Source organism: Pempheris klunzingeri, chromosome 20, assembly GCF_042242105.1.
Source record: "Pempheris klunzingeri isolate RE-2024b chromosome 20, fPemKlu1.hap1, whole genome shotgun sequence".
Taxonomy (NCBI): domain Eukaryota; kingdom Metazoa; phylum Chordata; class Actinopteri; order Acropomatiformes; family Pempheridae; genus Pempheris; species Pempheris klunzingeri.
In genome coordinates, this window is record NC_092031.1 from 7096273 (window position 1) to 7113672 (window position 17400).

Genomic DNA, 17400 nt, shown 5'->3' on the forward strand with positions numbered 1-17400 from the left:
CCAGGCAGGACACCGGAGGAATGTGGAGGCAACAGAGCAGAGACACTGACTGCAGCAGGGAGAGAGGGAGCAGAAGGTCCAGGTCAATAATATTTCCTGGAGCGATTAATAAACCCTGACATGTCCCCCTGCTCCATGGGGAAGACTGATGAGAGAATTCTAATGAGAGAAGGGGAGGAGTGCGCTACCCTCTTCTCCAGCTCCCTCCCTTCTTTTACGGCTCTCTGCAAATGTCACAAGCTTGGATGAGGGGGAGGACATCGAGCTGAGTTAGTACAGTGTGTTAATCCTTGGAGTAGGACTCTGTATATAAGGCTTGAGGTTTTGTGATGTGGAAATTCACTCATGGCGCCATGCGGGACTTTCCACTACACAAGCTGCATTGAATTTTATGTATGCTGTGTCTGTCTGTTTGTTTGTGTGTACAACGACTCAACAGGGATACCCAGCAGAGTGCTCATAGCTAGCCCCAAGGCTCTGTCATGTGGTAGAGTACTCCTTCTTGTAAGCATCCCCTAGTACCTAGTTCCCTTTTTTCCCTCCTTCACCTCTGGAGATGTCACCCTGTCATGTTTTAGCCTCCAGCCCCTGCGGCGCTCAACTGCTTCCAGGGGACCACAGGCTGTTCACCCCCTGCTCTCCAGCTTTTCCCATCTTGTCATTGCAGTGGTCTCTAGCCTGACCTTTTCAGCATCTCTGAGGAGAACGCCAACTTCCTGTCCTCCGTCTTTGTGGGGAAATGTCCTTTTATATATAACTATAAATAACACTGCTCCCTATTCCTTAGGGTATCTAATCTCTTTTTCTCCATTTCTCCCCACTCAGCATAAACCAGCCAAGACCACAAGTCTCACATTAGACTCTTAGTATTAGTCATCATTTAGCTCAGGTCAGACTCCGGGCAAGCAGCTATCATCACATTGTGTGTGCTCTCATCTGTGTATTGTCCTTTCTCCATTTAGCACTCCACAGCTAGTCACCAAGCATCAGCCATAATGAAAATAGGTCATGGGACATGTCAGCTCGGGGGAAGTTCTAAGGCGTCCTTATTTTCCGATTGGAGACATTTGTAAGTAGCCGTGGGGTAGGGTATTGTCCTGACCAGCTAGACAGCCAGTTATTTAAGTGGTATGTGTCCTGAGTTACCCGGCAGAGAGTTTGCTCTGTCGCACAGTGGGTCAGTGTTGCAGAGCAGGGCTGCAGAATGGGAGGCCTCAGCTGTAACTGAAAGCAACTGGGCTCCAACTCCAATTAAATAAGATGAAGTTAGAGAACAAAATTACTCCCAACTTAAACAACTGCAGACTTTATAATGAGGTATTTTTCATGTCAGTTTTACAAAAATCCTCACATGCCGTACAAACATTGAAAGATTTATTGGTCAGTGTAGTCATTCCGTTTGTCATTAGCCAAATCAAATGACTATCTCCCAATTTAGTCTTTTTAGTATGCATTTCCTTTGATGACACTGTATCCCCTTGGTTTGGCTAAGTCAAGCCTCATGTAAAGTGTATTTTTACACTTAAGCGAAGACAGTGGGTCTGTTACACTGGAGGTAAGTTAGGCAGGGATCTCGTCATGGTCATCAAGAACAGGAAGCTTGATTACAGCGACCAATAACTTTACTTTTATTAGACAGTCAAAAGAAGAGAGATGACAAGAAATGGGGAATGCAATAAAGGTCCCTTGAACCAGGCATGTTGCAGCCCATGGTGAGCAGGAGAGTCCCAACCCCTAGGCCTCCAAGGTATCCCACCAAAAGCTATTTTAAAGTACAAATCAGCATGTGAGTACTGTTCTATGAAGAGAATTAGACCAATAAATCAACTAGTATTAGCTTATCAGCATCTTTGTTGATGTCACAAGAAATTGCAGAAATGCCAAACCAGGTTTGAAGTCATCTAGACCTACCTAAAACAAATTCTGTAGCGGTGGCATTCAGTGGATTGCATTGTGACAAAATTTTGTAATAAGATGAAGATTGCAAGCAAGACATTTCTCTGGTGTACAGCAGTACAGTTTCAAAATTCTACACATGGTAACTTAAACTTAAAATATTAATAGGATCATTTAAAATGCAAAATTTTGTGGACATTTGCCATTAAAATATTAAAGTAAAGTAATGTTGGTTATAGCATATATTCTAACAATATCGCCCAGCCCAGGTTCTGTCTACATATTGTCTACGAGTATCTCAGCCACCACCGTTACGTATGTCCTCAGAGACTTCCAGCACCTGGTATGCATTGTGCCACTCACAGCCCCGTCTCCACTGATTACAACCTGCCACCGCTGAATACCTGCATACCTGCATACCTCACAGCATGTCAACAAAAATGTGGACATGAAACAATATCAGCATGTCAACAGAGAATACAAACAGGCCTCTAGAAGGACTCTCTCTGCTTCTTTATCCTTGCACCAAAGATGAAAAAGGCAGTGTGGGTGTTCTGTCTCATGGTGATCTTGTGTTGTTTATTGTCCCGCACCAAAAAGCTAGTAAATGTTTCTCCCTGACAGTGTTTTGTTTTGGAGGATGAGCTACGCTTCTCTGCAGACTTGTTTTCCTTGTGGTGTGCTTCATGCCCCGTCATTCTTTCAGTCTGGGTTAAAAGAAATACCCTGAAGTGACATAATGATAACCCTGCAGCTCTCCACTATTGTCTTACTGATTAGCCCCATAAACCTAACCAGGAAGGACAAGCTTGTTATAATTAGAAGATAAGACAGAGAAATTGGTTGTCTTTGCCTCTGACAGGAAACGCAGTATTCCCTGGCATCATGTCTTCCCGTAGACAGAGCACTGTCAGTTCCACTAACTGTGGTTTCTCTGGGCACAGAGTCGCTCTGTCTCTTCAAATACATCAGCTGGGGAATTCAGAAAATGGGTGGTGGGTGTAGGGGCGATGTGACAGGATGAGCGGGCACTAGGTACATTGTGTCCTCTGAGCAAAAAGCTGCTGTTTACCCTTTAGGCCACAAGGTTTTTTATAACCGAATCCTGCAAGATGGCTTATTTGAGGAAAAACAACCAGTAACCTAAAGCTTTTAGTGCATTTCCTCACTGCTGTGTTCAAAACATGCTTGCAACCTTTTGTCAGTTTTTATGGAAGTCTATGAGAAAATGACCCCAGACGAGAAAGCAGGGTATGCTTTAGGGCCGGACTACCATGTGACTAACTAATCAGAGGCTGGCCATGCCTAAACCTAACCAATCAGAGGGGAGTCTGACTACCAGCACCTCTAAAGGTGACTAATTAACATGTTATGTCTTGTTTATTTAATCTGTAAAAAGTGTAGTGTATTTCCCAAAATGACAACCATTCCTTTTAACCAACTCAGTTCCTACTAAATGAACACAGGAACATTTAATATGATAAATATGGTTATAAATATGGCTGCCCAGTATAGTATGAGCTTATGACATACACATCAGTATCAGTAATGGTATATGCCGACCAATAAGTAACAAGAGAAGACTGTACAGAAATAGCAAAGATGTGTTTGCAGTAATTTAGAACCAATTTCATCAGTTTTTATGTTGTTATACTGTTGTATAATATCAGGTTTCCACAATTCCAAATATTAATATTAGTATCAACACTGTAAGATAATAAACAGCCCTATTTCAATCCCAGTTTAATATTATTATTAGTAGTAGTGGTACTAGTTGTTGTATTATTATTATTCTTATTACTGGTTTTACAGCGTTAGTAGAGACCAGACCATCAGAGTTTCAGTTTCAGCATACTGATGTGATGAAGTGACTCACTTTGGTAGCCGCTTGCTCGTTGTGCTACCACAGAGACACCTGTGAGTAAAATATAGAAGCTGTTGTTGCAGAGCGAAGCTCCGAGAGGTGATCAGTGTGACATTGAGTCATGTGGAATTTAGTGTTTATAACTACAGTAACAGGTAGATAATATTTGTAGTCATGTTTGGTTTCCATGGCAGAAATGTGTGAAGGAAAGGTTGATGATGTAGGTTGTGATTGTGTGTTGTCACAATGTGTCATGGTCATATTTGACAGGGTGTTATCAATTTGCAATGTGGGAAGTGTGGGAGCCAGTGTTTCTGCAGCGTGGCCCATTTAATGGACTAAAAGTTATGATACCTCAGCTTTATTGAAATTCAATACAAAATTACAGGAGTACTCTTATAATTTTATGTGTTTGGCTACCTAATGTGAAGAAACCTCTCTAAAAGAAAATAATAAGTGCAGGATAAAGCTTTAAGTCCGCCAGTTTTGACCAGAGCACTGCAGGAAGTTTAACTTCTAATTGAAGTTCACGCTTTGTATTTGAGTGCATTGTGTTCGTACCAGCACATCTCTGCCTCTGTGCTCTCAGCCTTTGGGGAGGTGCAGTGCGTAAACCTGGGCCGGGTTAGCTATTTAAAGGACAGCTCACTATACTTGACTGTAGAAATGAAGCTGGCCTGTGCATGTGCTCACACAGATCTGCGGCAGTGTAACCTAGTTGGACAAGGCGATCAGGGTTGCTCTTAAACTAAACTAAACTTCCATGATCTTACACAAAGACTATATTATAATATAGTCCATGCACATACAGTATATTTTACATTTAAAATAAAACTGCAGACGCTTTTGTTTTAACATGTGTACCGCTGTTCCTCACAGTGTGTTCCCATGGTAACCTGACTGCAGCACTGCCACCAACGTGGCACCTGTGGGAAGTTGAACATGTTGGCTTTATTAAAAGAGAAAGAAAAAGAAGAGCCAACACACATGCGGAAAATCGGATGTCAGCCGGGCGTTTTGTATTTCTGAGTTAACAGCTCTTGAGACACAGTTTGGAGGGTGTGAACCGCTGTGTGCTGCCACCAGGGCTAACATAAAACCAGCTGCTGATGGCCAAAATTGCAGGCTGGTTGTTTTTTAAACCACAATGTCTTGTTTTCTATTTCTACACATGATAAATGCAGTGAACAGCACCTTTAAACAGAGCTTAACAAAACTACTGCAATGAATTATGCAACTGATTACTTTTTCAGAGTAATTGATTATATTTTTAAAGAAACTATCTCAAAAATGTCCATAACTGCAGACTGTGAATGAATTTTTTTTAGATGTAACTAGTTACTGGGATTAGTACTCAGTAAGCTGATGGAGGGTTTTTGAAATTCCAGACTGATGTAGCAATTAATTCTCTTTGCTGAAGATCCAACTTACATTAAGAGTGCTATTTTAATTATCTGGAGTAGTTGTAGAACTGTGCTACGCTTTGCAGTATTTCACACCACTATCCAGCACTATCTATAGCAACATTGTACAGTAACAACCTTTGCAGCGCTGCTCTCTTGCCAATCTAGGTTCCTCCCCTCCTGCGCTCCTAGCATTGTCATTAATCAATTCCTGCCTTCCTTCCCAGGGCGCCCAGACGCTGTGGCAGTGGTAATGACCTTGGAGACCCGCTGGTTCCACTCTGCAGTGTCAGCCTTCTACTTCTATGGGAACAAATGTAGCATCTCCCGCGGTGATCTCAGCTGAATGTGTGAGAAAATACATACGTGTATGTATGCTGGTGTTACCTTTGCATGAAGGAGGGAAACATTTACTGAGTTAAAGAACAAAGAGAAAACTGCATTAGCCACTGCCAGGAAAAAAACCCACTGTTGTTGGTTGCCAGGTTGAGGCCACAACATCCTGTTGACTGAGATATGGTGGCTACTGTGTCTGACCCTAAAAGCTCTGCCATTAGCGCAGTCGTCACTGGAAATAGCTTTTAGCTGCTGAATATTAGTTAAGAATAACACAGTACTAGATAAGAAGCGATTATTGATAATCTTCTTAAAAACATTCCAGTCACAACTGTAACATTTGAGAGCAGCTGTCATTTAGTGTATGATTAAACGTCTTCTGCATTTAGAGCATTTAGACGTTACTGTCACATTCTGGTGAGGCATGGGAAGCACGAGTGCAATTGGTAGTAAATATTTACTCCAGTCAGTCGTCTGCACAAGCAATCACCACATCTGAGCTCACACTTGGTCGGCTTGTTTGAGTGTCATTTAGTCCGTGTGTTCGTACCGTTGTGTGTGTGTGTCACAGATACACACACAGTCACGGTTAATTTTGCCAAGGCACCACTAGGTGTTTCAGTCACCACTGATCCACAGATTTACACGCCTGCATAAACACACTACATACATACGTTTTTTCATCAAATCTGTTGACAACCAGCATGCAAAGCTACACTGTCTGACTGTTTGGCATGAAATACACATGCACACATGCATACCCACAAGTCTACAAACGTTCTAGCAGGGATCCATGGGAAACACATGGGCCAGGGCCTGTTTGAAAACCACACTGCCAGAAATCATTCTACTGGTGGTCCATCATCCACAACACGTGTGTGTGTGCGGTGGGGGTAATCTGCCCATGAGGGTCTCATCATGTCCTCCAGGCCCCTTACACCTCCTGACCTGACAGCATTGAACACCGAGGCATCCATCTTTCTCCCACCCTGACACCTCTGGGATTTACCTCCACCCCTCTTTCAATTATTCAGAAGCAGAGCACATATGGCCTGGAATCAGAGCTGTCGATAGCCAGCGCAATGCTCGGCAGCTGGGCTGAAAATGACGAAACCAAGCGTTGTGACACTTCTCATTATCACCCAGCACTCTGTGATTACTGGTGCTCTGCTACGAACAGGTATTAGTGTGAGAGACATGTAAAGCGAAAGCGAAGAGGAAGAAGAGGTGTGTGTCAAGCTCTCAGTGATGTAAGGGAAATTTACTGCTTAACTTGAAGGGCCATTAAGAGGACAAAAGTGACACACACTGCGATAAACTAATGAGTTCTTAAGCAAGTGAATATGAGGCCAGTACTTGTAGGGTCTTTTTTTTTTGAGGTTTAAGTACATGTTGGATATGCATTCTTCATATGGTTACAGGACGCACGTTACGTCTTGTTTGTTTAACCCGTACAAAAACTGTAATGTAAAAAATGACAACTTTGCCACTTTGCGGGGAAACGTGTGCTGGAGCCGATTAGTGTCAGGGTGCAGGTCTTTGTGAGGTTGCTAGGTAACCAGCTGAGACTCCACACAGTCACTAGGAAGCTATTTCCCCCCATTTCAGTCTTTAAGGTAGGCTAAAGTAATAGTAGCCTCCAAAAAATGCAAATTATTCCTTTACGTTTTTTGGACAGCTATAGGATGCCAGCACTCCAAATATAAGAAAATGAGACTCAGATTGACAAACGCATGAATTTCCCTTGAAAGTTCTGGGTTTTTTCAGTACCATAATTTGCAACACTGCCATTCACTGGGGACGAGTTGGATTAGACTGTGGTTTCTTTTTATTGTTCTAATGCATTTACAGCAATCAATGCAGAAACATAGCGTCAGCCATTCAAGAACCACATCCTTTCTGATTCCAAGCCTCTGGCATTGCCTAAATCCAGTTCGCACATAAGAATAAATCTGAAACAATAAACAAAATGATGACTGGTGGTCACATTATAAGTAAATCACCTCTTAAACTGACCATAAATTTGTCAGAGGTCCTTTTTTAGAAAGTTTTAATGGTCAGTAAAAAGGATTAAACAGATTAAAATGTAGAATCATAACAGCTGACTCAGATGCCGTCTGGGAGCCTGATTTTAGAGAGCATTACAACCAACCAGACTGTCTCCTCAGAGAATTTATGGCTCATTTTTATGTCATGTTATTCAGGCATAGAAATAACAGGCAATTGAGGAATCCTGTGGGACAAAAAACCTACTCCTCTCAAATGAATTAAAATAAATTGCAGTGTCAGTGCCTGTAATGATGACAATCCACAAAACTTCTATATTGGATTGAGGTTTATTTAACGTCAGCGCTGATGCAGAGACTGGGGCTAAACAAACGTAACCCTCGTAGAAAACCACCCCCCAGCGAAAGAGGGAGACAGAGAAGGGGGGGGTCTTGCACAGAGCCCCACATTTTCAGACACGGAGAGCCAGAGATAACTGCAGTCTTTTGGGATCTGCACAGGACAGACAAGATCTATCCCCTAAAATATCCTTTCATTCCCTGAGTGAAGGATGGGGAGGAGAGGGGGGGGGGAGCAGCGGTGGAGAAACAAGTGATAAGCACCGCTGCGGGAGAACAAAAAGCCACTTGATTCTGAGGGGAGGAAGAGAGGAGGAGGAAGAGAGGAGATGTGGGACCAGAAGGGATAAGTAAACGGCCCACGCTGCGAGGATGAGGAGCCTGCCTCTGCTGCTCTGCGGAGATTGAGCAGACTTGTCTGCTTAGTGCAGACGCAGACTATAAAACCCTCCAGTGAGTCTTTAAAAAGGGATGTCAGGACTGTGTCTTCTGGTTCTTGACATGTCCCCGGACTGCCCGCATGGGAAGTGAGAGATTTTACTGCTGAACACCTCCAGTTGCCATAGCAAAACCGCAGTATAACACTACATCTTCCAGAATAACAGCCCCTTCATGCCATCTTATCACACACCCAGCAACAACAGGTTTGACAAACAAGTAGGAAAACAAAAACAAGTGGTATTTTCGCAGCGTAGTCCAGATTCGCATAGGAGGCGCAGTGATTGCTGATTCGAACAGCAGCCCAGCTTCTAGTAGAAACTAGAAGTGGAGGCACAGTAATTATGTTACCCAAAGCCAAACCCCAAGCTCACACATTTTTCACAATCCTCTTTTGCAGGATCACGGCCCCTGCAGAGCATATTATGAGCAGCACTTTGTTGATTAAGATTGTGTAACCCTGTTGTTCGGTCTCTGCCTGAATTCTATAGGAATATGAGTCATTCAGTGGGGCCTTGGGCACCATAGTGAGCCTCATTGTCCTCCCTCCTAAGCAGGCTTGTCACACGAATGAGAAAAGACACACACACACCATATTGGGAGCAAATGACTATTCTATGTCGAAGGCCTCTTGGAGAACTCGCTGCCCTCTTGGAAAAAGGAAGTGCAACATCCAGTTCTCACATGCTGCTGACAAGAGCTCTGCAAGACAGGCTGGCATGCAGGGAGACACCTGGCTTGCCACTAACAGCTCTTGACAGAGGCATGGAGGCACGACATGTCATCAGAAATCATGGACATAGACAGCAGGCGGGGGGCAAGAGGAGGAGGAGGAGGAGGTGATGACATATTGGGTATCACTAAATCTCAACAACAGAGAAATGTGTTTGACCTGCAGGCCACAGAGGTACAACAAACGGTCAAAACTTCAGCTCTGCTTTTGTCTACACCCATGAGGCAAGAAGGAAAGCTAAACTGTCCAGCTAGGTTGAAAAAGAAATTCCTGATTTTTTTTTTTTTTTTCAAATAATATTTTACTGACAATATTTAAAGGTTATTTTCATTAATTACATAATCAGATTTGTTTCTCAGTTTGGTGACTATGTAAAGTACAAATAGTATGCGGGGAAAAAAAGCTTTGAGAAAAGTCAAGTATGCAAAACAACCGTCTAGCAAGAAAAAAAAAACATCTTTTCTATTATGAAAACATTTCAAAAGTTCATTTGAAACGTGTCCTCTATGATTCTCATTCATCTACAACTCTATGAAAACCTCAGAATCTCCACAGCTGACATTTGCAATGTAGGATATGGGTCACTAATAATTAATAAAGGCAACTGTATCTGCACATAGCTCCTTGTGTGTGTAGGAATGTACGCGTGCACGCCTGCCTGTATGCGTGTATTTCTGCAGTGTAAGCACATGCTGTCCTCCATCTGCTGCTTGATAGAGACTATTTCCTTTCCTGTGCAGCCAGCCAACCAGCCAGCCTTCCTGTGCCGCTCTGCTCCAGAGGGGAAATGGGAGCGAGACTGCCACACACTCCTGACAAAAACCCTGGATAAGATACGTACACATGCAGAGACATGTGGACAGACAATGACTTTAACCACACATTTCAACACAAACACACTCACAGTCTCCTCTCCTTTCTTTTTCCTTCCGTCTTAGACTTTGTTTTTCATTCCTCCATTTACTGTTCACTTTGACCTTATTTTTTCATGGTCAAACACCTCCACAAATCATTAAACAGCTTGGTGGGGACTAAAATATTTAAATTGTACAACAATGAAGGGGATTGTTAAATACAGGAAAAGTCAAAAGCATGGGTGGTGAGGGGCTTTCACAGTTACAAATTCTGTGAAACCTATTAGCCACCTAGCATGCGTTGTATTAACAGGAAAATGAATCGGTAGTTAAATATACAGACCGTGTGTGTGTGTAATTTGGCAGACAAAGACCGTCTATCTGAGACAGCCCCAGTAACCTCAGTCTATAGCAGAGACTACAGAAAGATCAAAATGAAAGAAAGCACTCATTGCTTTATGTTTGGATTCACTTTCATCTCTGCCTGCTTTATCTTTCTTATCATGTCACACAGAAAGAAGGTTCCAGGTTTGAATCCACTGGCCAGCAGGTTTGTGGTTTGAGTCTTGAACCTTCCTGTGTGGAGTTTGCATGTTCTTTCCCTGCTTGCATGGGTTTTTCTCAGGGAACTCCTGCTTAGGGTGGCTTGGTTAGGTTACTTGGTGACTCAAAATTGCCCGTAAGTGTGAATGTGAGCGTAAATGGTTCTCTGTCGATATGTTGGCCCTGCGATTGTACCCTGCCTCTCGCCCAATGTCAGTTGGGACTGGCTCCAAATCCCTGCGACTCTTAAGGATAAGCGATATAGACAATGGATGGATGAATGGATCATTCTTGACACAGTGACACCTGTAAGGCTTAACTTTAAGTATATTGTGGCATTCATGTGGCCACCTAAACCTAAAATTTGAGGATCAAAAGTCTCAAGTGAAAAAATACTAAAAGCTTTTTTATATGTTGGCACAAGACAATAACTTTAACAACTTTTTACCAACTAATCCACGCAAGGTCTTTATCCAGTTCCAAATATCAGTGCAAAGTAAAAAGCCAAATGTGACTGCATTTCATAGACTCCTTATCAGATGCACTTCACACAGTGTAAAAACAAACCATATCATTTTATATTCCAAACAATATCACTGATTTGAATGAGCTGCAGCAAGCACAGTCAAATGAATACTGTTTTTACAACTGGATATTACACTGTGCATCCCTCTGTTTGCACTGCTGTTTGACACTAGTGTCCCACTTCCTGTTTCTTGGCTGTTTTTCTACCAGCTGACAGACAACAAGCTAACTTAGCAACTAGCAACAAACATAACTCTCCGGATTGGAGGAAGTGACTAAATGGCACCAATATGCTGGGAACTTGTGATTAAAACAGTTTATCAATATAGAAGGAGTTGTGTGTCCAAGTTACCCTCAAGTGTGAACTCAAAAAAAGTTCATATCAGCAGCTATTCATCATTAAATACACTGATGCAGTGTTCTGTGTGCCACAGTGTGCCAAATTACCTGGATGAGTGTTGATTCAATGTATGCTGACTCTCAGATCCATAATAGCTGGTCACATGGCTCTGACAGAGTCCAGTGGTCACATTGTTGCCGTCGTCTTTAGTGAGAAGTTGGACAAAAGGTGGAGATGGGGGGGGGGGCGTGGGAGGTCAGGTCTGCTCTCACAGCCACGTGAGGAGACGATCCCTGGATCCTGGCAGCAGCGGTGAGCTCTGGGTCTCAGTGCCTCACCAAGTAGCAGCCAGCCTGATGTTTAGTTGGGCAGCGCTGCTCACCGCCTTCATTTTAATAGAGAAGCATAAGAACAGAGGAAATGTTAGACAATTAAAAACACTGCAGAAAGTGACAAACAAGGAGGCGAAGCTGGAGGATGGGGAAGTTGTGATACAATTCCTGTTCAGCAGAAACAGTATGTAGCAAGAAGACGAAAGTGCATTTCAGAGTAGAAGAGTGCTTCCCCAAAGGAGATAACTGCTAAGTAATAAGCAGATCGTATTGTGAAACCACACATCTACCCTCTACAAGTTACCCTTCACACATAACAATGCCATTAAGCTTTGAGGGAATGTTTTTTCTCTATCAGCAAAGGAATGTTGAAGACAGCACAAAAGTCTCAGAAAGTGCCAAAGGGTGATATGCAGATGGTCACAAAAAGTAACCATGGTGAAGAAAAGACTTTAGGCAGGAGAGGTAAATGAGGCCATTTTTGGGGGTAACATTTTACAGAGCGCCTATAATGCAAATTAGTCTCCAACTCAAAGTGAGCATCATTTGGTATCCAGGCAAACCTCATTTAAAAACTGAAAAATTTGCTTCTCCTGATTGCTAAATCTTCTGACAGCAAAAAAAGCATATCAACCCAGATTTGGGCATGAGGATAATATAAAGGTTCTTTACAAACATATCAATTTTTCCCAGGGAGAGTTACATATGTCCATGAATGCCTCTTTTAAACTTGAGTCTATTTGTATGCACAAATGCTGGAACATACTGTGCACAAGCTGTAGTAGAGATTCCGGGTTAGTGCCATCTAATATATAATCCCTGCCATTACCCACGGGAGGCCTGAAAGGAGGGTAAAGGGGGGTGGGGGTGTGTGAGTAAAAAGGGGACAAGGATTTATTTACCTGGGAACGCTGAGCCCAACAATTTGGTGGCAGCGTTGTTGTGTGGAAAGCTCGTATGTACCGTTTTACCTTGAACTGAAGGATTCTGGGTGAAAACTTAAATCAGCAGATTTTATTCTTGAGAATATGAAACCATCTCCAAAACTGCTAAACCTCGAAGCGACATGCTCTCAAGTCTTCTTGTGTCTGCCCTTGCAACTTTAACATTTTGGAGATACAGGGTTTATACCTGCCAGTGGCGAGGAGCATGCCCAGTGGTTGCTATGGCGACATTCTCGTCTAGCCGAACGAAAGGGAGGTGTGGAGAGGGGTTCTCTCGCTCTCTGTGTCTCTCTCTGAACATGAGGTGTCATGCTTGAGGATTTCCATGACAGCTAAATTAAAGGCACGAGCAAGAGTCCCTGCTCAGAAGGAACAGAGACTATATCAAAGAAAATAAAAAATCATATCATTAATCCTGTGTAATATACTTTTAAATTTACACCTGAGTTCCTGGAAAGCACTTTGAGGAAGTATTTCAAATAATATATCATCTCAAAGTCCATAAATAAATAAAACGAGGTCTGACAGCGTGGAATCAGATCAAGCAAACTACTGAATAATAGAAGAACCTGTAATGCAAACGGATGCAGACGCTCATCAACATCAGAGGAAAACACAGCAACACATGAAAGCTGCTGAGTGCATAATACAATTTGTACATGTAAAATCTAGTTTATCCCTTCAGCGTGTGGAAGAGGCAGCAGTCTAACTAAAAATGGTCACCTTCTGTAGTCTCTCACAGCATCAGCTGGGCAGTGTTGCTGCAGCGACAGTCCCATACAGGTACTGGTTAGCTGGGAACGAGTGAGAGGTGAGCAAAATGTCCTTTCACACATACTTTATCTTTATTACTACGGTAACGCAATCATCATCATGTTCATTTCACTGTTTATTTGAGGTAAAGCAGGAGCACTGTCACTGACAGTATGTGGTGAACAAGGCAGCCCTCGGTGACTGTCTACAGCTATCAGTGTATCACTTCCCCTCAGTCATACACCGATTACCACAGTGCATGTGATAAACACCGCATAAATATGGGTGCTACTCATACAAGATTCCTATTACATTTGGGCTGTGAAATGACTACATTTAACTTGGGAGCCAAACAGTGCTCAGGTATACTTCTAAAACTTGCGCTTGTCTTAAAGAATCACCCAAAGAGCATACAGATGCAAGAGGAAAAAAACTAAAAGGAAGTTAATAGAGTATTTTTTAAGATGCATGAAGGCCTTAACAGCTACTAATACTAGAGCAGTAAATGTGTGTGACTAATAAACATGGAGTGCAAAAACACTCATGCATTCAACTTAGCATGAATGAATGAGGTGGAAATTTGCTTCATATTAAGAATGAACACACCTGAAGAGTTTTCACAGCAACATAACACATACTGTACACAGAAAAAAAAAAAGACAAATAATCCGTGTCACTGTATCAGATCTCTGCTCGCTGATTGTTGCAGCGCTGTACTCAAAAAAGTGATGTTGTATTTTTCTGCGTGTAACCTTTCTGTGCTTCATCTGAGGAGGTAAGGGAGGCAACACTCCCATACAGCTGTTATTTCCCTAACAAGACCTTAAGCTGAAAATACACAGAACCAAGGTGTCAAATACCAGCTCGAAGACACCTCATACATACACGTACATATGCATACACACAGAGAAACACACACTTGGCTGTACGACTCCTTCACCTCTCCAGGGTTGTGGTCAATCAGATTAGAGCATCATACCGAGATCTCTGAGTGCAACAACACAAATCCATTTACAGAGATAAGCTTTGAGGGCAACCCACTGCCACACAAACACACACACACACAGCCACAGAAAAAGAGAGACCCACTGAGGAGCCATCTGAGTCTCTATCAGGCCCCAGCATCATTCTGGTGTAGTGCTGTGGTTGCAGAAGTCCTTCCTGACCTGCCACTGTGTGTCACTTCCAAATACAGAAAAGCCTCTGTAAACAGTTCAGGACCTCCCCAACAGGCCAGGAGATACATCTCAGGGGTCATGAGATGATTAACAGGATAGAAAAGCAGACAAAACATATTTCTTCAACACAAAATTTGTTTTTCTTATGAACAGCTGGATAATGAAAAAAACGGGAAACACAGGCAATAGAGAAAATATGAGAGCATGACTATTTTCTAAATGCTGCGTAATGGAAAATAATACGTTGTACAGCAATTAGGCGGTGTTACATTTTTAATGATACGGCTTTAATTTGAGTAGAGCAGCAGCCTAGCGCTTTCTTCACCAAGTCAGATGTAGACGTGAGAGAAGGCTCATTATCATTTATAATGTTTACAGGCAAACCTGAAATGGACAAAATGAGCTACAAAATGAACACCGCAGAGGCAGACATGATAATAAATGGCACTGCAGGAGAGAAAATGCATGCGTGCGGACTTTATGCCTCTGTGATCAGATGTGTGAATAGAGCCGTGTCCCTGATGAGCGGTCCACACACGGGAGCTTAATGTTCCAGAGCGAGAGGACAGACGGCAACAAGGAGTGTGATTTTGTTAGCGGAGACTCCCTCGCCTGTGCGCCTCACTCCCAAACACACCGGTATCTCTTGGCATCCAGGTCTGCTGAGGCCCACTGAGTGGCTCTTTGCCAAACCAAGCAGGATGTGAATGTAATAATATCATATAGCAGCTCCTCTAAAACTTGGCAATCGCTGATATAATCAAATATCTGGAAATTTCCTTAAGGGCCCAGGCAGGACTAGATCATTTACAGACAGACAGCGTGTGACAGACTACATCAATAGTGTTATTCATTTAGTGGGAAGCTAAATGAGAACCCTGATTTAATACTCACCTGTGGCACTCTTAGATCAATAGCCAATAAAGTGATGGAATAAGCCTCTGCGATGTAGGAAATGTCCATCACGAATAAAACTGAGAAACCGCTGCTAAGGCCATAACTGCAATAACTTATACTAACATATAATAACTAATAACATAGAACATATTTCATGTGAACATCATTTGGGCTTAGTTTAAGATTCTCTTTTTCACTTGTGTGTTGGTGTTATGATGGAGAAATGAGTGATGACCCATATCCTCCCCGAGTCTTTCCTTAAAACATGCCTATATACTTTTTAACCAGTCTGCCGGTCAGTTCACTGCTTTTGTCCAACATTGCCATGAAATTTGATACATATTCATGATCCCAAGAGGATGAATTCTGTGCGACTTTGATGATCCCCTAACTTTTCTACTACTACTACTTTTTTTTTGCATTCTAACGTGATAAACTTTTTTTATTTTGTTTTTTTTTAATCCCTTTTGTGTAGCAGCCTGTGCCTGTAGCATGAAGCTTCTGTTTACTGTATTGTTTGTTTAATGTCTGATTAAGGTCTGTGAATTGTAGCCACCTTAATCAAATAATGTGCTGACAGTGTGTGTGGGAGTACACCACTTTTTCATTATATTCCACTCTCCTACACACCTGCCTTATGGGCCTGCATTAAATTAACTATTTTGTTTAAACAACAATAAAAGAGGACCAGTGTGGACAGCCATTCAATCCAGCTCTCTGTCCCAAGTCCCAGACAAGCTGGCCAGAGGCCTCAAAAAATTTCATTATAACTGCAGCACGTAAAAACAGACATTATTACGCCTCCCATCCCACAATCCGATACACTTCTCCTCAGTGGTGCTGTCTCGCTTTTCTTCTTCCTCACACATCCTTTCCCAAAGCTTGTTCTCCCAGGCACCTGGGAGCAGCTCAGACAGAACAGGGTTAGGATTAAACAAGTCCCCAGCCGAAGATTCCCTGCAATGCTTAAACTCCATGAACCCTACCTGGTAAATATTCATGACAGAGAAATAGTGGTATTCCAGGACGAATGGGGGGAAGAAACAAACATGTCTCCACACTTGGAAGTTACATTCTCTAATACACACACACACATATATATATACAGACAGACTTTAATGGGCAAGTAAGAAACATGTACACCCACACAAAAGGAGAAAAATGCCCCGTGGAGATCTCAAGCTATCTGTGTATATATCTGGCTACAGCCCAAGGCTACATGTCTTGTCTGCCTGTACAACCTTGTCTGGAAACAGAGATTTTCACACGTTAGAGAGAGGGAGACACAAACGCCTCCGCTTCTTTCACAGAGAACTGCCAAAAGTAGGAACTGGAGTGAGAAATCAAAACACAAATGTAACTGTGAGGTAATATGTAACCACGCTCTTTCTCAGGATTGGGTTTATTTTTCCACTTTAGATCGCTGCCACAGAAAGGTCAGGCTGTCTGTTGGATGATTAACACATACATCAACAAAAAGACATGGATGAGAATTGTTTTAAGGCTGGCTCTGGATGATTGGTTCTTGCTGTAGGCTGTATGACTTTAAATAAAAAACACACAGCACAACCCCTCTGTCCCTCTACGATCTTTGCTTACTGGTCAGAGGAGCTCTTTCATGTCTTTCTGACTGTGTGAAGCTGACTCAGAAGACTCGCTGTCCACAAGCAGGAAGAGAAACAGTTTAGATCACATCCTGTGAGTGAGCAGTGGTTTACAGCCAAACACGGGGGGTATAAAATTAGCCGGACTGTGAGAACTAGAGAGAGAGAGGGTAGAGATAGAGAGCAAAAGGACAGACTCAACCCCCCACGCACATAAAAAAAAAAAAAAAAAAAGAAAGACAAAAGGATCCAAGAGAGGGAAAGAGCTGGAGCCATTATTGGAACAGCTCTGTGTGCACCGTCTTCCTGACAAGCGTGACGATTCTGGCTCCACTAACACAGATGTCATCGTTTGCTCAACGCTGGCTCAGTTGTGTGGCATATTAAGCCAGATTAGAGAAGGAAATGGCACAGT

General features: G+C 42.6%; 1 protein-coding gene across 2 annotated transcripts in view; it reads right to left on the reverse strand.

Annotated features, from left to right (window-relative positions):
* ptprea (protein tyrosine phosphatase receptor type Ea) overlaps positions 1 to 17400 on the reverse strand; it is a 50290-nt gene that overhangs the window by 14534 nt on the left and 18356 nt on the right. For both annotated transcript variants that reach the window (XM_070851359.1, XM_070851358.1), the window contains exon 2: positions 11385 to 11662. The gene's annotated coding sequence lies outside the window, so the exon portion shown is untranslated. The remainder of the gene's footprint in view (positions 1 to 11384; positions 11663 to 17400) is intronic.